The sequence below is a fragment of the Tauraco erythrolophus genome, chromosome 4, assembly GCF_009769465.1.
Source record: "Tauraco erythrolophus isolate bTauEry1 chromosome 4, bTauEry1.pri, whole genome shotgun sequence".
Lineage (NCBI taxonomy): Eukaryota > Metazoa > Chordata > Aves > Musophagiformes > Musophagidae > Tauraco > Tauraco erythrolophus.
The window spans coordinates 50,854,874-50,876,061 of record NC_141468.1 but is presented as its reverse complement, the minus strand read 5'-3'; positions in this window follow the sequence as shown (position 1 = coordinate 50,876,061).

Here is a 21,188-nt window from a genome sequence, read left to right as displayed (position 1 = left end):
TATAGGAATTAGGAATTATACAATTATACTTCATGTTTACTCATTCACAAATATGAAAACACCCTAATATTATAGGTCTGTTTGTGTTTCCTTTTTGCAACAGCTTATAATGGAGATATTCACATTGCTGACCTTTAAATACCTAACCGTGATACATAACTTCAGAGGCCATTTTCCCTGGGCTATCTGTCCAGCAAACCAAAACAATTTGTGTGGAAGCCTTATCTTAAAGATTCCTAACTTAATCCAGTCACAAAAGGGGCAGGTACTGCAGTCCCTGCTTTGGAGAGATTACTGTAGTCTAGACATACTGTGGAAGATGAAGAGAATGGCACCCCAGGCCAACATCGTTTTACTTTACAGTGCCCAGTATGACATGAGAAAGAGCCACATATATCAGAGTCTCCAAGTCTCGTTTAGTGTTCATATTTGGAGTGTTCCGATTTAGTCTGTTCCTAGTAGAAGGAGAACATCTACGTTCCATCGTGATAATATTCCTTGGCAGAGTAGTAGACAACACATTAGGTTACTGCATTAATGTTTATATTTGAGGGTCTTATTTAAAGTGCATCTTTGTGAACGTTGTTCAGACTTGCATCCAGAAAATATTTTTCATTTAAATCCAGTTCTTTCTTAGAATATAAACACTTCTCTTTCTACAATGTTCATAAGCTACATAAATACAAGACCTTTTTCACCTCTGACATTTCTTGGTTTAATACATTTCTTATCATTATGAATAAAATTAAATATGGTTTACCATATGCTAGCTGCTAGCTATAGACTGAGAAATGCCCTCATATCCTACACAGACATTCAAAATAAGGGAGAACCTTGCAGGCTGTAGACCTGAGGCTCTGAGTATTCATGACTGAACTTCCCAGACGAAAGCTAGCTCTTTCTTTACTCAATACCACAAATGCAGCCCTGATCTTGCGTTACATCACCTTTATCCAACGTGCAAAACTATATTCCTCATTTTAATGATCGGATTTTTCTCCTCAAAAAAGCAAGAATCAGGTAAAAATGAAAGCAGGTCAGAATAGAGACTATGTGGTGTTCAACAAAGGAGATGAAGCTTTAGCTGTGCCTATTCATATCATACTTCCACAAAACTTATTTTACAAGTCTTCTACTTCTTCAGTTCTGAAAGCCAAAGAAGCTGAATAAATGTTTTTTTCAAATAAAAATGTCTTTTAGTTTATGTGCTCCTTACTCCAGATACTACATACAGGGCTAATAAATGCTGTTTTGTTTTAATATTCTCTTCTTGGGTGTTAGATATATGATAACAGTAATAGTCTAGCATCAAAAGTATATGCTAAATAAACATAGAGTTAATTTTCAAACACATAAAAATACTTGCAATGCTTTGTCCCTCATTAGCTATTTCATCTTCTTCAGTTTAGCTAATTGTAGATGTCCAGAGGCTTATACAGGCTTATTGACTTCTTTATCAAAGGTTCTGCAAGAACTTGTTTTAAAAGGGTGTAAGTATTATATACTTTAAAGCTTTTTCTCATTTAATAATCCTGAACATGACAGCCAGCTTTGGTTATGCAAACAAAACTCAGAGCTTTGTTTCATAATATTTTCTTCTGATTATTATTGATAGCAAATAGTAACTGCTTCTCAAATTATTTTTCTACCTATTATTTTGCTATGTGTTTCACTACTAAATGATTCTATTACCTATTTGCCTATTTCGATGTTGCTGTCACACAAGGACTTGGTCTTTCTGGAAGGAATCATAGAATCATAGAATCGTCTGATTGGAAGAGACCTTCAAGATCATCGAGTCCAACCATTCACCCTGCACTGTCAGGGTCCCTAAACCATGTTGCTCAACACCAAATCCACACAGTTTTTAAACACCTCCAGGGATGGGGACTCCACCACCTCCCTGGGCAGCCTGTTCCAATACTTCACAGCCCTCTCTGTAAAGAAATTTTTCCTGACATCTAACCTAAATTTCCCCTGGCACAACTTGAGGCCATTCCCTCTCATCCTGTCATTCATAACATGGGAGAAGAGACTGACCCCCATCGCCCTACAACTTCCTTCCAGGTAAATGTAGAGAGCAATAATGTCGCCCCTGAGCCTCCTCTTCTCCAGACTAAACAGTCCCAGCTCCCTCAGCCGCTCCTCATAGGACAAGTTCTCTAAACCCTTCACTAGTTTCGTTGCTCTTCTCTGAACCTGCACCAGCACCTCAACGTCCTTCTTGAAGTGAGGGGCCCAAAACTGGACACAGTACTCCAGATGTTGCCTCACCAGTGCTGAGTATAGAAGGACGATCACTTCCCTGCTCCTGCTGGCCACACTGTTTCTGATACATGCCAGGATTCCATTGACTTTCTTGGCTGCTTGGGCACACTGCTGGCTCATGTTCAATGGGCTGTCAACCAGCACCCCCAGGTCCTTCTCTGCTGTGCAGCTTTCCAGCCACACTTCCCCAAGCCTGTAACGCTGCAGGGGGTTCTTGTGGCCCAAGTGCAGGACCCAGCACTTGGTCTTGTTGAATTTCATACAGTTGGCCTCAACCCATCGATCCAGTCTGTCCAGGTCCCTCTGTAGAGCCTCCTGACCCTCAGGCAGATCAACACTACCTCCCAATTTAGTGTCATCTGCAAACTTGCTGAGGGTGCACTTGATCCCCTCATCCAGATCATTGATAAAGATGTTAAAGAGAACAGGCCTCAACACTGAGCCCTGTGGAACAATACTGAGCCCTGTGGAACCCTTTGGAACTGAGCCCTTTGGAATCAGTGTTCTTAGCTGCTCCCTGCTAGTACTTTTCGGTGCTGTGTGAAAAAAATAATGTTAAAATAAAGACCAAAACTATATTTTTTCTTGCACACATTGTATTTAGAATAGGATAACACATATCAAAGAAACAAGAGCAAGGAACTCTGAAGTATCATCTAATTCAGTCCACTGTCCCAAGGCTGAACCAATCATCCTTAAAAACATTCTTTTAACCTGTTTTGGGGAATTGTTAATGACATAAATTTTAACTTTGCTAGTAAACAGTCTCATTATTTAGATATTTCTAACAGTTAACAAATGTTCCTGCTTCCTGACTTGCTGTTCTTTAGTTCTCGTGTGCTACCAGCTGGTCTCTGGGATTAAGTAAGGACTATGATCTGTTTGTAGCGGAAGTGCAGATGAAGTAGAAAGCATCACTGCTCTTTTAGAAAACCAAAGACATAAAACCCGAACAGCTGATTGTACCACACCACTTGCATTGGAGCAGCCCACAACAATACACCTGTCCCTTCTACTGACAGCTTTCTAAAATCCTGATTTGCCCTCTCCCCTTCCAGTCCAGAGTAAAATCAGCGGACAAGACATGAGAAAGGGTGAAGGATACCAGGGACGGGCCTTCCTCACCACCTGCAGCCTGGGATAACCGGAGGCCGAGATGAGGCCCTTCCCTTACTCCATTCTCCTCAAGAATGGGTTCAGGTTAAGTAAGACAGTGCAGATCTACGGGACTCTTGCAAAACGAGTTTTGGTGAGTGCATTGCAGTAAATGCTCTTGTACTGGGGCAAAAAGATATTAGAAGCTGGAAAAGTTGATGGCATGTAAACTTTGCTTCAGGGACACCCACTGAATGAGTCACTGAACAGGTCTGGCAGCCAGGAGATGAAAAGCAGCAACATCCTGGCAAAGGGGGAAAGCTTTGGGTACTCCTCACTCCCCTCCGCCTCTCCCTGCCACTCCCTTCTTGGCGCCAGCTCCAACGGGGAAACCCAGGCCTGGCCTGAGAGGGGCTGGTGCACAGGGACTGCCGGGCTCTTCCTCCTGGTAGATGAACGTGCCACATCCCCCAGCACTGCCAGTCCATCACAGGCCACATTGTCCGCACAAGGGACACTGTCAAAGTATGCTTGGGTACTTGTCGATGACTCATCTTGTCAACGGCCACCCACATCCAGTGGTGGTTTCCAATGGCACTGGATGTAACCGTGCTGTATGTTCTCCAAAACAACAGTTTTAATGGAATTGCTATTTACCGTGATGATGCTACACCCCGGTGGCTGTAACTCCAGTCCTTCCAGAGCATGGTCTTAATGCATATCTGCCTCTCCGTCTTCTCACAAAAGCAAGTGCCTGACTGAAGCATGTGACCTCCTCCTTTACCTCCCTTCCTTCACCAGGAAATGTTTGCCCATAGTCCTGGCCACAATCTGGGGGTTTTCCCACTCCACGGCAGTCTGTTACAGAATTCAGGACAGGGGTGATCACTCTTGTATTATCAAATGGCTGCCACTCCAATGGGTATCAAGAGCACCTCCAGCCACACTCTGGACCAAAACCATGTCAAGGACCTTTCTAGTTTCACAGAGGAGATGACTGGGTCCTTGTGCCCAGGAGTACTCCTGGGACTGTTTAGTTTACTAATATTGACATAAGCTGATTTTCCAGGAAGTATCTCTTCCACAGCAAATGTCTTCAAGTTATACATTAACGCCAAGTCTTAGGTTTGCTACAAACAGATAGACAAGTAAAGACCTTCTTAATTTCGGGATGTGTAGTAGAAGTTTTGAGCATGAGTATGCTTGGTTTTTCTCTCCATTGATCAATATCCAGAGTTTTTCAAAATTCTATTTCTCAATGTACACAAGCTCTAGAAGTGGGCCCATGTGAACCTCATGAGGTTCAACAAGGCCAAGTGCAAAGTCCTGCACATGTATTGGGGCAACCTCTGATATCAGTACAGGCTGGGGGATGAAGTGATTGAGAGCAGCCCTGAGGAGAAAGACTTGGAGTTACTGGTTCATGAAAAGATGGACACGAGCCGACAATGTGCGCTCGGAGCCCAGAAAGTGAATCATATCCTGGGCTGCATCCAAAGGAGCATGGCCAGCAGGTTGAGACTGGTGATTGTGCCCCTCTGCTCCACTCCTGTGAGACCCCACCTGGAGTACTGCATCCAGCTCTGGAGTCCTTGGTACAGGAAAGACATGAATCTGTTGAAGTAAGTCCAAAGGAGAGCCACAAAGATGATCAGAGGGATGAAACACCTCTCATGAGGAAAGGCTGAGAGAGTTGAGGTTGTTCAGCCTGGAGAAGAGAAGACCCCGGGGAGACCTTTATGGTGATCTTTCAATACTTAAAGGGGGCTTATAAGAAAAATGGGGACAGACATTTTAGTAGGGCCTGTAGTGATAGTACAAGGGTTATTAGTTTTAAACTAAAAGAAGGTAGATTCAGACCAGATATAAGGAAGAAATTCTTCATGATGAGGGTGGTGAAACACTGGAACAGGTTGCCCAGAGAGGTGGTAGATGTCCCATCCCTGGAAACATCCAAGGTGAGGTTGGACAGGGCTCTAAGCAACCTGATCTAGTTGAAGATGTCCCAGGTCATTGCAGGGGGGTTAGACTAGATGACTTTTAAAGGTCACTTCCAACCCAAACTGTTCTATGATTCTATATTCTACACCTCAGAGAAAATGGTTCAGAAGTGATATATCTCTCCTCTGTTTCCTTATAAAGAGTCCTTAAACAAGTTGTACTCATATTTATGTTATTGTGTCATGTGAGACGTTCCAATTGTCTTTTTTCTTGGTCAATTAAACAAGAAAAAGACTAATATATCAAGATCTCCAAATCCTCGTTTACTGCTTGTGCTGCTTGAACACTGAGGATATTTCAAGTTCTCTTACTGTTTTCCTGTTTGTGTCTTCTATGACCTTATTATGAGCATCCACAGTTCTCCTACTTCTTAGTCCTGTTTACACATTTGCCTAGTTACTATTGAGTGATGTGGTGTTATAGGAAATCACTAATCTTAGTTTAAAGCCATCCTCACAAGTTTAGCTAATCTGTATTCAAAGGTGTTCTTCCTCTTCTTTATGGCATGACCTCTGTCTCTGCTCCTTTTTTTAGACTTTCACTCTTGACTGAGGAAACCAAAACTTTTCCCAGTACCATAATCTAAGAAGTCATACGTTCATGCTCTAGGTTGTGCTTGTTTGCTCCTGGGCCTTTTTTATCTGTCACCAGGGAATGTGACAAGTAAATGGTAACTAGTAACCAGTGCCTCCCTGTCAAGAAGCTACTTCACCTTCTGAGGTTGTTCAGCAATGGTCCTTCTACCCATTTATCCTTGATACGGCTTTGTCGTCATTTAAATTTCATTGATTATGTCACCTACTCTTGAGTGCTTTCCAATTTAACTTCTGCTATTGGTATTTTTACCCCTGCTTCCTGAGATATTTGAGTAGGAAGCATGCTAGACAGTTTTCTATGGCTAACTTTCACTGATAGAAACTTTTGGTTGTAGTGTCCCAAAGCAGACAGAAGACCAGGATTGGGAACGGGTGGGTAGAAAAGGACAGGAAGCACTCAGGATGTTTTGTGGATGCAGTATTCATGCTAAGAAAGTCTTTGTCATCATTGGCTGTGAAGCTAAACATGTGGTTTGGCTTTTTTTCATCTCTGCAGACTTCTGTTTTTACTTTTTCCCAAAGTGCTCTTGTTGTTTATTGTTTATCTCCCACTATCTGCCACTAATCTGTTAATTTTTAAGCTTCTTTTTGCTTACATCAAGCCCTTTCCTTTTGTTAGACATCACCAATAACCAAAACCAGTCATGACAGGACAGCCAGTTACACCTTTTCGATCTTAGTCTCCCTGTGACACCCACTCAAGCAGCAGCCTGACACTACAAATCACCCACACTCTTCAATACCTTTTTTTCCTCAACTACTTTTGCAGCACAAATTACATTTCTTACACTATTCCAGGAAATGTTACGAATGCTAATACTACTTTAGTTTTTCATTCCCTCAGTAAAGGATTGTTTTTGTAAACCTCTAGCTGACAAGCAGCAGAAGAAAAAAAAAGGCATGCTGTTCTATAAATGAATATTATGTCACAATGTACAGTCAAAAGGGAGAGAAAGGTGATTAAATTGCACAGGAATGCTTGCATCTGTAATTTCGTAACTTTTGACGTCTGACTTTGTCACCTTAGCTATTCTTAAAACAAAATTTTAAACAAAATTTATTAGTCCAGCATAAAACACTGCACTCTTTTACTGCACTAAGGCTTCAATTGCCTTAGAGAAAACAGTTTTTATTTCTTCTTGAATGCACACAGATATGTTGAAATCTTCATCTCTGAATTTGTTTACTCAAGTAAGCACTATTTACTTTTGAATTTTCTGACATTTACCTTGTTCTATCTACTCTAAACACAGAAAGGATTTTTTTTTTCTACCATTCTGACCTTCCAGTGCCTACTCTGAATTCTCCTTTGAATAAAATTCAAACTGCTTCTCAGCATCAAAGGTTTTACTCCTCTCTACTAATCTACTGTCCTTAAAGTTATTCAGTCATACCTTAAGACAACTCTTGCTCTTCCAGAAATGCACCATTTGATTATAGATGTCTTTCTGTTTTCTACAGTTTCACTTAAATATTTGAATTCTTTTAAATTCATTTAACTCATTACAACACCCAAATATTCTTTAAAGAAACCATCAGTTTTCCTTAAGACTCTTTATTATATCTTTAAGAAAGTAAACAGCTCAGAAGTGGTTAAAGGGCAGTCATATCATTGTTTTGTCATATTCACATAAGGACAACATATGAAATATATGATCATACATCTGTTATTTTATCTGTAGCTTTTGTGCATTACATCCTCCTCAGTCTTTTGAGCTCTTTGTAAATGCCATTTACTGGAATATCAGCCATATATAAAAGCTAAAATACAAAAGTCACAGGCTATACTCACTTAGGAATTCCAACGCATTTGAGAATAATAGATTACTATAAACACCTGAGTAAGTGTGGAAACATGGAGAGAATACATCAAGAAACAGACTGTTAGACTTTCTGATATTGAATATCATGTTATATTACTACCAAACGTGCTGAAATAAAATGCCAATTGTTCCAGCTTTATTAGAACTATCAGAATCTGATCCAAATGCAAATAACTACAATAAATTTGGTAGAAGAAAATAAAGAGACAAGATACTTGTCAAGATGTGCTGTATGTCTGAAAGACACAATGTTCAACCAATTAAATGTGAGAGATTTGGCAGCAAAAATACTAGCACAATTTAGATTTCACACAGAGAAGAATCAAGTCACTGCTAGGAAGTAGAAGTTACTTTCTTCATTACTGTGGTGACACTACATGTGGACTAAAATGTATGTCAGAAAAATAAAAACAGGGACAAAATGGAAAGTGTTCAGAGAATCACAAATTTTTAAAGTGCTTAAAGGAGGAAGACTTACAAGAAGAAATTAATGGAGCATTGTTTTGGTCTTTATTAAGCTATAGTTAGAGAAAAATATTATTATTCACAGTTATTATTTATGTCCAAATCCTAGGAAACAAAATCTCAGCTAGTATGAATCTGTGGAGTTTATTTGAGAAGAGAGTAGCTACACTGATTTATATTAGTGGAGGATAAGGCACTAAGAACAGAAGCAAAATTTAAGTTGATATGAGGATGTAGTAAGAGAATTTTAGTAGAGTATAATTAAAAAAAAACTTGTAAATAACAATTACATTTTAGAGTAGACTCCCAAAAGAACTGCAATAACAAAGATTGTTATGACTAAGAACGTGAAAGTTGTTGTAAATTGTAATTTTTAATGGCATAGATGAAGATTACCATCAATGTGACCGTGGCTTTTTCTTTTCGGATTTCAAACTTGTGGGATCAAACAAAAAGACTGAATTAGAAGATTTTAAAGCTGTGATGTGTTTTTTTTTTACTTTTATACACATTTTTAGATGGCAATAAACACCACAGATTTGTGGTTTCTGGAATTATTATTCTGACATTTATACAAACAATAAAAGATGATAAGGCTTTAGAAAACCAGAACAAAAATATTTTAAAACCTCACTAGACAGCATTGTCTGATACCTTTAAGAAGTGTTCTGCAGCATCACTGTCGTTTGCAACAATCTGAATTCTGACACATACCAAAGGGAGGGCACTCTCCCCTTGTGACAGTCATGTCATTTAGTCATTTATATTGTGCTACATATGCATTATGTTCTTTTTGATACGCTGCTATTCCAGCTGGCAGACTCACAAGTTTGGAAGACATTCTCTTTACTCACCCACTTTCTTCCCTCCCTGCCCTTGTAAAATATAACTATTCCCTACAAAGTGGAACAGATGCAACAGGAGAGACTGAAAGGGTATCTCTATGCTGCCACGTTAGCACAGACTTCCAGCTCACATTGAAGTCCAAATTCTCCCATCGTGCACACTGTTTATGCATTGAATCAGCCCTTAGCCAACAGGCTCAGCAGTAAAGAAAGCCTTACTCTAGACTGCTCTGCAGACACTGGGACATAGGAAGAGGTGGGAATCAAATTCAGGTGTCCCACATCCTGGAAGAGGATTTGGACTACTCTGCCCTTAAGCAAGAAGACAGGGTAGGTGCCATTGTGTGCAGGGCTAACTCCACAAGGTGTAGTCTGGAAACGTGCAATGAGCTGGACTCTTCAGGGAGGGCGGCTTTGACGGGTGATCTGAGGTGCGCACAGCAACCAGCTACTCAGTCCTGTCAAGATTGTGGCAGTTCTAAAGGACTGGTACCCAGGAACCTCATTCAGGAGACAAGGGTAAATGTAGGCACACACAGTTTATAAATATCCAAATTTTTAACCAGCAGATGATGCTGGTTATGGTGCCTTCTGGGAGAATACTAGAGGAAGTACTCACATTTTTGTGAACCTCTAGGCGAGTAAAAGAGGGAAAACTGGAATTCTGGTGCTGGGACAGGTTAAGATCTACAGCTGCAATTGAGGGAGTGTGGCACAGAGAGGTGGGAAGGTTTGAGAGCCTGGAAATAAAACAGACATTTTTCTTAAAGAAGTGGAGACAAGGCAAGATGTGGTGGTGACTAGCGAAGGAAGGTCATCTGGGAAGTTGAAGAAGGGTGAGCGAGGAGAAATTTGGAGTCCAGAAAGAAAGACTACAAGTGGAAGGCAACTGTAAGGAAGAGATACGTAGATGAGAAGAAAGCCAGAAAAAAGGAAATAGAGTTGTCTGTGCCAGAAAAATGGAACTGGGAAGAGAAATCAAGGGTGTGAAAGAGACAAGAATGCTCCTGGCTTCAAGTTAGAGAACATACAAAAAAGAAAAGAGACTATGTTTTGAATGAATGGGCAGAAACAGATATATTCACAAGAGACATCTTTTCTGAAAGCCTGCAGTGGAGTTGGCACAGCCTGAGTCTCACTCAACTTAATCCTGGTGATGTTTAGAATTAGAATGTTTAGATTTAATCTTGCAAGTTTCCCATAATCAAAATTTCTAAAAGTCACTAACAAAACATATGTATAAATTCTCTGTTTGTTATTAATAAATGACTGTATCGTGAAGTTCTTATTAAAAATCTATTCAATATGTTTATACAGAAACCATGAAACCAGAATGTTGCACAATCTGCTTTGCTATACACTTGGCCACAGTTAAATAAAACCCCATAATGAAGTGGTTCAGTTCTAGCAACACAGCTCTGGTGGCTGTACAATAAATGCTAGTATGCATCTTAAAGGTTTCCTTTAGTTTTGCTACAAAATGCATGGCTCTATGTAAGCAGTGTGATAACAGAGGTAGAACTAAACATTGTTTTCATCTTTCAGATGTCCAAAGGACAAACTCACAGAGTCATAAGTACTTTTACAGTTTTCTGTCTCTGAAGTCATTTCCAGGGAGGAAAAGCCAAGGATGATTATATTATTCTTCACACTACTAATAGGTGTAACTTCCTCCTCCTCTGATATCTGGAAGTTATATATAGTATCTTTGTCATTCTTGTCTTAGGAGGAAGGAACTGAAGTAATTCCCTACACTGACAACATCAGGAATCTTAGTCTACTATCACCAAATGAAAGTTAAGGATAGAAGCTGTTAAAATTCACCACAGACATCTGCACATATCTGAAAGGAAAGATCCATTTTATTTCTATCTAAATCTATTTATAAAAGTGGATCTTTCATCTTAAAAGTATGATTCTGTTCTCAAAAAATAAATTGTGCAACTGGCATAACGCTTCTAATTTTTTTATTGTATCTGTTCAGTTTACAAACAATAAATATTCTTGTAGTTGTGCCAGCCTTGTACATTCATTCTGAAATGTCACACTGTGGGCTTTCTCATGTGTATGTCTAGAACTGGCACAAACACGGTTTGAAGTTAATAGAAATATATCCACTGAAATATATTAAACAGGCTGAAGACTAGACCTAGATATTTCAACAATAAAATCTACATCTAAATCCCAGTATTTTCAGTGGAATATATAGGTTTAAATAATCCCAGAATTTCACAGTGGAACATGAATTACTTTTTTTTTGTCATGAAGCACAAGACAAATATTAAATATGTGCGTGTGCATGTATCCCCTTAGGACCCAATTAAATCTCAACGAGCTGTCCAAGTGTCCAGACTAAACACATAAAAACAGCCTGACATGCAACACAGATGGCAGTGTATTGATGTGATACATGAGCTAGCTGTAAACGAGAATCAGAACGTACCTAGCCACAGTCACAAGATCCAGTGCAAACAACTGTACTTTGTATGTCAGAGATTTCACCTCCCTGAGTGCTGTGCCAGATTGCTGCTGGTATTCTTTAAAGCTGTCTTGGCTGTCCTCACACAGCACTGCAGCCTGGGGTGCGATCCAATCCATAGCCCCTGTGTAGAAGTGCTCACAATCATAGGAAAACAACATGTGAAGGGCAGAAGAAATTACAAGATGTTAACATGTTACATGATTTTTATCTTCAGATTTCCATCACTGAATTTACAAACCAGGCACAGCAATGGTTATAAAACATGTAAAAAATTGGCTTTGACATTAAAATTAACATTTGTTCCTAATATTCAGAGGTCAGATGCATGGCGTAAGTGTGCTGTTTTTACAGTCTAATTTTAATTGCAAATCTCTCCAATACCAGTCTCCAGGACTCTGTACTTCCATGAGTTATACAAAATAATAAAATACATGATTGCCAATATCTTAAACATGGTTATGTAAAATAACTTAATTAATGTCAGTATAATTCTACAGTAACATTAGGAAATCTATAACTGAAATTTAAGAACAAGCTTTTAAGATTAATCGAAAAAAAAACCCCACGATGATCAGTTTGTAATGCTACATCTCAATTATGTTCAGAGTGCCATTCATTAATTAAATTTTCAGTGCTCTCTGTCCCTCTCTGTCTAGACAGACGTCACAGATAGAGATGGGTCGCTAGCTATGACATCATCAAACTGAAAACCAATCCCAGCTCACTAGATAGATTGGTCATCTAATTAGCTGGCTGTAAAAATGGTTCTCACCAGAACCAAGCTCTCCTCTTTCACCCCTTTTCACTCCTCACAGCGTCAGGAGTCACACTTCTAACCTACCAGGCTCTCACCTCTCAAGTCTACCCCAAACTCTATGCATTAACACTGCAGCCCCCTTCCTCTCAAGTCGTTTCCTCAAAATCACCATGCTGCTTCCGAAATTCCTCCTGCCTGCCACATAAATCCCACTAGCCATGCCCTTGCTTGGGACGGTCTCCACTGTCCTCACTGAATGCAACTCGCTTATGTCCTTTTCTTCAGTCACTTGAATGTTCTTCAAATGAAGCCCTATTAGTCAAAAAAGACAAACGAATTGTCTACCATGAGCAGGGGCAACATGCACTATTACTCTTTAAGTGTTGACCCTTGTGTGGGAAGAAGGAAATTTTGGTGAACTCTTCTCTCGCACTGCTCAGTAACTGTTGGTCAGTAACTGCAGCTGCAGTAGGCTCTGATTCAAAGTGGTCCAGCCACTGGAGCTGGGAACATAATTTAACCAGTCTGCTTTTAGTTTTGGGGTTTTTGTTTGTTTGTTTGTTTGTTTTTTTAAAGAGAAGGGACAGATTCAATAGGTAATAAGTTGAAGCAAAACTGAGTGAATTGTCATAGACAATTACGAAGATAGCACATGATAGGAAATAAGAGAGATTTGATATTTACTCTCTGAGCTTCTCATCTTAGCTCATAGCATTTGTAGGCCACACAATCCTGCTTTGGTTCAATTTTCTGAAGCAAGTTGTGGAATAGTCTCTGCGGTAAGTAGGGAGTTAGCCTACTGCGACACAAAAAGACATGAGTTCCAGACTTGGCATCTACATACATCACATCCTGGACAAAAATGTGAAGGTTTCATAATCATCTGAATTGCACAACTTCTGGTGGTTTTCTCATAGCTTGCCCTTTCATTGAAAGAAAATGTTTTTATTTTTTCTTTCCTAAAAATATAATACGCAGTGTAAACCACTGTAGTGCCAATCCCTTCACCCAGATTTATTTAAAAATGTCTTCTGCCAACTGCAGATACAGGGAAAATAACTGTGGTGTCTCAGTGAATATATCGGTTCTAGCAACGTTGACAGAAAATGTGGAAATCGAGGAAAATACCAGTTTTATTAAGCAGGTAGGAAAAACTGTAACTGAAGGCAAGGCACTTCAGAAAACTTGCTTACTCCACTCCTCTTTTTGAAAAAAAAGCTCTATCTCCACCCTTCAAAATACAATTTTTTACCACAGTCACTGAAGCAAATATTTTTCCTGTTCATCCCAGTGTTTTTTTGTTGTTTCAGGTTCTCTTCCTTTGCAGCGACTGCCATTAAGGATAGATAGATGGTACCTTGGAAGATGGGAGTGAGCAATCTTGAAGGTTTTACTGATGTCCATCATCACAAGGATCTAGCTAACAGCGAAGTAAAGTCTATGTATGTCAGATACCGCTACAGAAACTTCTGCTTTTGCTGTTTCTTCCGCTGGCCTTACCATCAGTTCCCATTCTTTTCTAACTCCACAGTGATCTGAGAGCCAGTCCAGCAGAAAATTAACTCCTTTTTGAACAAAACAACAACAAAGTGAAATATCCTTTTGTCAACGTAGCTGCTTGAACTGATGCTTTTTTTTTGCAGAGCCACATGACCGCAAGGGCTGATATGGGGGATGTGGAGTATGGAGCTGGAGCGGACAAATAGTAGGATCCTGGCAATGCCACTACAGATTACCTTAAAAGTGATGTTGCAGACTTATGCTCCTGCTTGAAGCCCTCTGAATGAAATGTCTAAAACAATTTAACTTAGACTAAACACTCTATCTTTTGTCCCTTTTTAAGGCTATACAGTGTTATCTAAGCAAGGGCTCCAGCTGGGCTGAAGAAGACATGCTAAAAACATGCAGTCATCTTTTGATTAGCTGAAGAAGAAACTTTTTAGAGCAATAGGACTAGGAGAGTATTAACATATCTACCTGGATTTATTTTGCTGTGTTATGCACTTGGAACATATTTAGGAAAAGGATGAAGCTGTGCAGTTTATCTTTTAAGGAAAAATAACAGAGGTTATTAATTCTGTAAGAAATATTAAGAAAAACAAGCTGATGTACTCCGTACCGTATGTTCAGTCACTAGTGAATCATGTTTCACATTAATAAAAATAGTCAGAGGTGGCCAGCACTATTAACACAAATCTTCTCTGCTTAATTAGAGACAATGGTGAAAATTGCTATTTTGATGGATATCACAGTGCTTCCTAGAGTAAATTCATCAGGTTATTTCACCAAGTCAGTTATGGGAGAGAAGATAAGATTTATAAAGAGAAGGTAAAGGTAGATATAACTGATCCATTTGAAAAATGTATGCTCTGTTTTATGTATTTTGAACATGTGTTACTAATTGTATTAAAATGAAATTAGTCAGATTGAATACAGTGAGACAAAAGGGCTATAATTGTGTTTTAAAGAATCTCATGAAGATTCCTCCAGGTTAGGTGAATCCCTAGGGTCCAAGCAGCCTGTTTTATTCTGCTCTTCTGACATTTATTAGCATATGACTGTGCCAAGACATAGGTAGGATGCTTCTGCAACAGAGTCTAACCAGATATACTAAAGCATTTTTAAAATAATTGCCTGCATGCTTCACACAGACTCTTAAACAGATAGGCAATGATGCAGTAGATTGCACTACACAGAATCATTTATCCTGTCTCCAGCCTGAAGCTTAGAGGGAAGCTCAATTCCAAAACGAAGAATTCTAGGAAAGCTTTTGCAGGAAAAAATGGTACTTAAGAAACTGGACACAAATTTTCGGTGTTTTTACCCTCTGGAGATACGTTTTATTTCAATTCAACTCAGCTTTCTTCATCATGATTTAACTGACAAAGAACAACTCTGTGAAAGTGACCACGATATGCTTTAAAACATTGGTGGCAGCAACAAAAAAAACCCATCCATCATTAAAAAGTAATTATTATTGTGGTCAACTCCGAAAAGAAGAATAACCTGAGGATGATGAAGCCTGTTAAAATATCCTAAAAGAGATAGCTAAAAGATGATAAAAAGCTGGTTAAAAGAGTTAATTCTCCGTCAGCAGCAGGAGCACAATTTAGAGACTATACTGAAGGTAAAAAGGATATGCATGCTTCCTGTCATGAAAGACTTGAGAAAAGCAAAAGGAAGCCAGCACAGCTAAACAACAGTGCAAGAAAGATTAGTAAATGCAAGAAGGCAAGTTTGAAAATGTTGAAGTGGTGTCCAAATATGGAAACTGGAGAGGACGAAACCTTGGCAGGTTAAATACAAAAACACAGTAAGGCAAACCAGAAGACCACTTCACGAAAGTCTGTAAAAAAACAACAATAAATATTTTTTCAAACATATCAGGCACAGGATATCTGTCAGGGATTCCAAAGAGCCAGCAGATACTCAGAGGATAAAAGGAGCACTCAGAGAAGACAGAGCCATAAAAAAAGAAACAAAATTAATCCTCTATTTTTGTATTCGCTGTGGATGCACATGAAAAGGTTCTCAGGCCAGAAATCTTTACTGGAAACTCATTACAGGAGCTGACTCAAATTTAAGTATTGGTAGAAAAGGCTATGGAAGAAATAGATAAAATGAATTATAGCAACCAGGACCAGATGTCATTCACTAAGAAACTCAAGGATAAAATAGCTCAGCTAGTAAGTGTGGTGCATAACTTTTGAATTAGAAGTACCTGAGTGCCTGTGGACTGGAAGAGGGCAGATGTGAGGCCAGTTTTTAAAATGAGTTCCAGGACAGAATCAATGAGCCAGGGACTTTACTAGTCTCATCATCTGCAATGGACAAATTGGTGGCAACTACAGCAAAGAACAGAATAAGCAGACACAAACAAATACAATATACTGCAGAAGTGCTCAAGACATTATTGGGAAGGGAGGCTTTGCCTTACAAGCCTCCTGGCACTCTTTGAAAGAGGCAACAAGTTTGTTCATAGGGGACATACAGCTGCTACAGTCTATCTGGATTTCCAAAAGCATCCAATGAGGTGCTTCAACAAAAACTCTTGTGGTAACTTAGAATAAGAGAGAACATTTACTTATGAATTAAGGACAGTATAAAGATAGCAAACACCAGGTAGGATTAATTTGATCCCTGCAAGAAGGTCTACCTAAATGCTGGGTCTGTGCTACTGAAAATTTTAGAAAATAGCAAGGTGACAGTGTTTCCTGTGACTATTACGTTATTCAAGGATAGCAAAGGTAAGCATAAGCTATGAAGTGTAGAAGGAAAGCATGAGACATAGTGACTGGATATTAAAATGGTAGATAAGATTCAGTGAAGATAAATGTAAAGTTCTGCACAAGAGAAAACAAAAATACTAACTGATCAGTACCCCACAGGAATGACCTCAAGAATTATAGTAGATATCTCTATGCTCAGTACTCAGTAACTATCAGAAAAACAAACAACATTTAAAAATATTAAGAAGAAAACAGAGAACATCATTATGCCACTGAATAGACTGTACCCTCTTTCTTCCAAGAGGAGTCATTAAACGAAACTAGTGATTAGCTAGATGAAAACAAATGAGGTAAAGGAGCGGAGCTATGAAGATTTTTGCCACAAAATTTTCAGAGTTAATGAAAGACATAATGATCAAGGTCTATTGTTCAACAAGGAGTATTGCCCCCAGTTTTTCAAATGATCAAGGGCTGAGTTCAACAAGGCTATGTGCAAGGTCCTGCATATAGATCGGGGCAATCTCAAGCACAAGTACACACTGGGTGGAGAATGGATTGAGAGCAGCCCTGAGGAAAAGGACTTGGGGGTGTTGGCTGATGGGAAGAATGAGCCGGCAGTGTGCATTTGCAGCCCAGAAAGCCAACCGTATCCTGGGCTGCATCCAAAGAAGCGTGGCCAGAACGTTGAGGGAGGTGATTCTGCCCCTCTGCTCTGCTCTCATGAGATCCCATCTGCAGTACTGCATTCAGCTCTGGGGCCCCAACATTAGAAGGACATGGAGCTGTTGAAGAGGGTCCAGAGGAGGGCCACAAAGATGATCCGAGGGCTGGAGCACCTCTCCTATGAAGACAGGCTGAGAGAGTTGGGGTTGTTCAGCCTGGAGAAGAGAAGGCTCCAGGGTGATCTTATAGCAGTCTTCCAGTACTTAAAGGATGCCTACAAGAAAGATGGAGCATGACTTGTTGCAAGGGCGTGTAGTGACAGGACAAGGGGCAATGCCTTTAAACTGAAAGAAAGAAGATTTTTATTAGATATAAGGAAGACATCTTTTACATTGAGTGTGGTGAGGCAGTGGAACAGGTTGCCCAGAGAAGTCATGGATGCCCCATCCCTGGAAGTGTTCAAGGCCAGGTTGGATGAGGCTTTGAGCAACCTGGTCTAGTGGAAGATGTCCCTGGCCATGGTTGGAACTAGATGATCTTTAAGGTCTCTTCCAACCCAAGCCATTCTGTGACTCTACGATTCTGTGATCTTACTGGAGGGTCTGGGGTAAAAAAACTTCTTTCAAATGTTTTATAGTAGACTAACAGATAGAGGAAGTGGCTGAGAATATGAAAATGGACAATCATTTGTATGCAGCTGATCAGAAAATACTGCAGTACTGCTCTAAAAAGAGCAAGGAAGGGAATGAGTGAAAGCAACAAAATAATGACAATAAAACATGTTATAAAATCTAACTCAGGAATGTGTGGTTTTGATCTCCTGGGAAGGTAAAGGAAGGGGAAAGTAAAATAGGAAAGCAAGTACTTACTGAAAGAAACCTTATCAAACACACAATTAGTCTGAGACACAAAGAAGAGAGAAGGAATGGCTTTTGCTTCATTAGGCTTAACTGAAGCAGAAATGAACCATACAAGTGGCGGAACACCATAAGGAATCGGTATAAAGGAACAGCAGAAGTGCCCGGATTAAATCAAATGCTACTGTTAGGCTGTCGAGAAGTAGCAGGTGAAGAGAGCTGGATGAGAACAGAAAGGATCTAGCAGGAGCGCTAAAAGGCAAGGCAGAGTGATATTAAGAGGAAAGGCAACAGAGGATAGTCTGAGCTTGAATCCCATAACTCCCAACACTGCAGAAAACTGGCTGTGTGGAATAAAAGCTAGGATGAGCAAATACTCAGGATCTGTGTAGAAACTGCAGACCTGGGCCATATTAAGGATATGCCATTTTTCTGCCTTTTCAGGATTTTTGCCATTTTGTGCAGAAAGAAGATCCAGCTAGACTTGACGCCTATAAGGCACAGTAAATTAAATAATCTGGCTCAGGTTCTCATGAATAGTTATCTGCTCAAAGTAGCCTGGGCTGGTGAGTGTCTAGAAGGAAATGTTTGTCGCATAAATTATTGCACTGACTGATGAGACTCTTGGGCCTTTCCAGGCTGAAGGCTGGAGCCCCCAGGAATGACAACAGCATGGCGTGGGTACTCCGTGGTAAGGTCAATGATGTGATTTGCACTCACATCATGAAAAACATACGTACTGTCACATCATAGCAGAAAGTAGACATTTCTGTACACGTATATGGCTTCTATGGGAAGGACACACAACAGAGTTACACAGCAGTATTGAATCCAGAGTTACTCCAGCCCAATACAGGAATGACTCAATCAAAACCCAGCAGTCTTTGTTTTGTTTGTACCTTTTGTAGACTGATAGTCATATCAATGAATGTGATTCAGTGATATGTGGCTTACTTCATGGGCACATACAAGTCTTTCGTTCCACATTTGTTTTACAGAAGTTGAGTATTTTCTGAAATCTTGAATATCTCCTTGGTATGGATGAAACTAGCTATTAAAATGTTTCAAAGTGCAAATCTTAACATTCTGTAAAGTCATTACTCCGCCTTACAGGTTTCAATTAAATATAAAATAGACAGTACTCTACAGTGCAGTATGACATACACATATTCAGGAAAAGAAAAGTTTCTGGTCTTGTCAGCTTCAAGTAAACACACCACTCTTACTCCTTGCCCTTTCTAAGCTCTTTAGTGACATTTAAAAAAGCAGGAATCAGTGCCTTGTCAAAAACTTAGGTCAACATTTATGTTCCAAATTTGTAGCTATTTATCCTTTTTCGCTACACTAATTATGAGTAATTATCTTGTTTAAATTAAATTTATCTATTTTTTAAAAAAAGAACATGAAGCCTTTACAAAATCTATCAAATCTGAGTTCATGTAAAAAACAAGTCTATATAAAAGAATGTTACAGTATTAAGCTATTCTACTTAGAATTCAGAAGTAAAGCTATATAGTTCTTTTTTTATGATGTAATTTCTCAGCAGTCTTTCTATTAGTCTAGTGATAACTTAAAAATTTCAAGATCTGTCTTAGCTCTCAGCTAGAACTCTGTTGAGAATGAAAATGTGCAACAAGTATAAATCCAGCAGTTTCACCTCCCTTTTTAATGTGGCCATCATGACTGCACATCCAGTTCTGGGAGATACTGGTATCACTCTTACCAATGTATGCATGTCGCCAACATCAAAGAGCGCTTCTCTTCAAAAGGAAGGGAAAGTATTCACCATGACCTAAAAACAACGACTTATCCATAAGGAGTTTACATTGGGGTTCATGTATGCCCTGAGTGGTCAAGTTATGGACAATGTTACCACCAAATTCAACAGCTTCTTCATAAACTCAAAAATAAAAAAAAATAAATCCACACAGTTAAGGTTCAAATAGAGAAAGCATCAACGCATTGAAACACGTCTCTCTTGCTTCCAGTGAGTTAGGTGTTCATAGATAGCATTCATGTTTTCTTGTTCATTTTACAAAAAGAACAGGATGCTGAGTCAAGCACTATGAAGAACGTGCAAGAGCTATATCTCTTTTCACCAAATGATTGACTGCTCTAGGTACACGGTGTGATTTTTCCACTGAAATAGTTTACAAAAGGCTTGTGATACTCTGATTTTCATATTACCATGAAGTTTTTATCAAAAAGATCCATTCAGAGAAAAGACAATTTTCTGGGCTATAGTATAGTCATGTCACCAGATGAAATTTTATGCCATATGTGATACATGACATTACAGTTTGTGATTCTCTTCTCATCTGTAGACTGCAATGATGAAAATTATATAAAATATTATACATATAAAATACATCGGAAATATGTAATGTAGAATGAACAACATATAGAACTTATAACATATATTATGCAATATTAAATATGTAATATGATATGTATGTATACAATCATATGAATTACATAAAACAGATCAGAAGCAAACATTCAAACACAGCAAATGTTGCCTAATTAAATACATAGCATAGTATGAGAAACAAGTGGGAAGACTGTGAAAACATCTGGAGTTCATTCACTGAATACAACAGAAAATCAAAATAAACAAGGAAAAAAAAAAAGGAAAGCTTAAAAGTTAAGAGTAAGTTTTTTCTTTCTCCAACTGAGTTTCTTTAGTTTTGGGGTTTTTTTGGTCTTATATGGACTACGCAATCAGAATTTTATAAAATAATTATGTTATAAAAAAATAATGGAATTGAAAAATTCCATTTGTTTGTTTTGCATATATTTGTGCAACATTATACGTAATTACTTTCTAGATAAGGATAGGAAAATGGCATTATTCATATAACTATTCAGGAGTGAAGCACTAGAGCTATTCAGGAACTGAGCAGCAGAGCTTAATTATTTCATCAATAAAAATATTGTCTTAGAACTCGCTGCCTTTTTTATTCTGTGACATGGACTTCTTCACTTTCATCACTTTGAGCTAAAACAATAAACAGGATGCAAAAAGTACATAAAGTCTATACCTCCGTGCTTTTTATGCCCAGTGGCACGCTCAAGAACTGATCAAAGTCAGAGCTCCAATTGTGCAA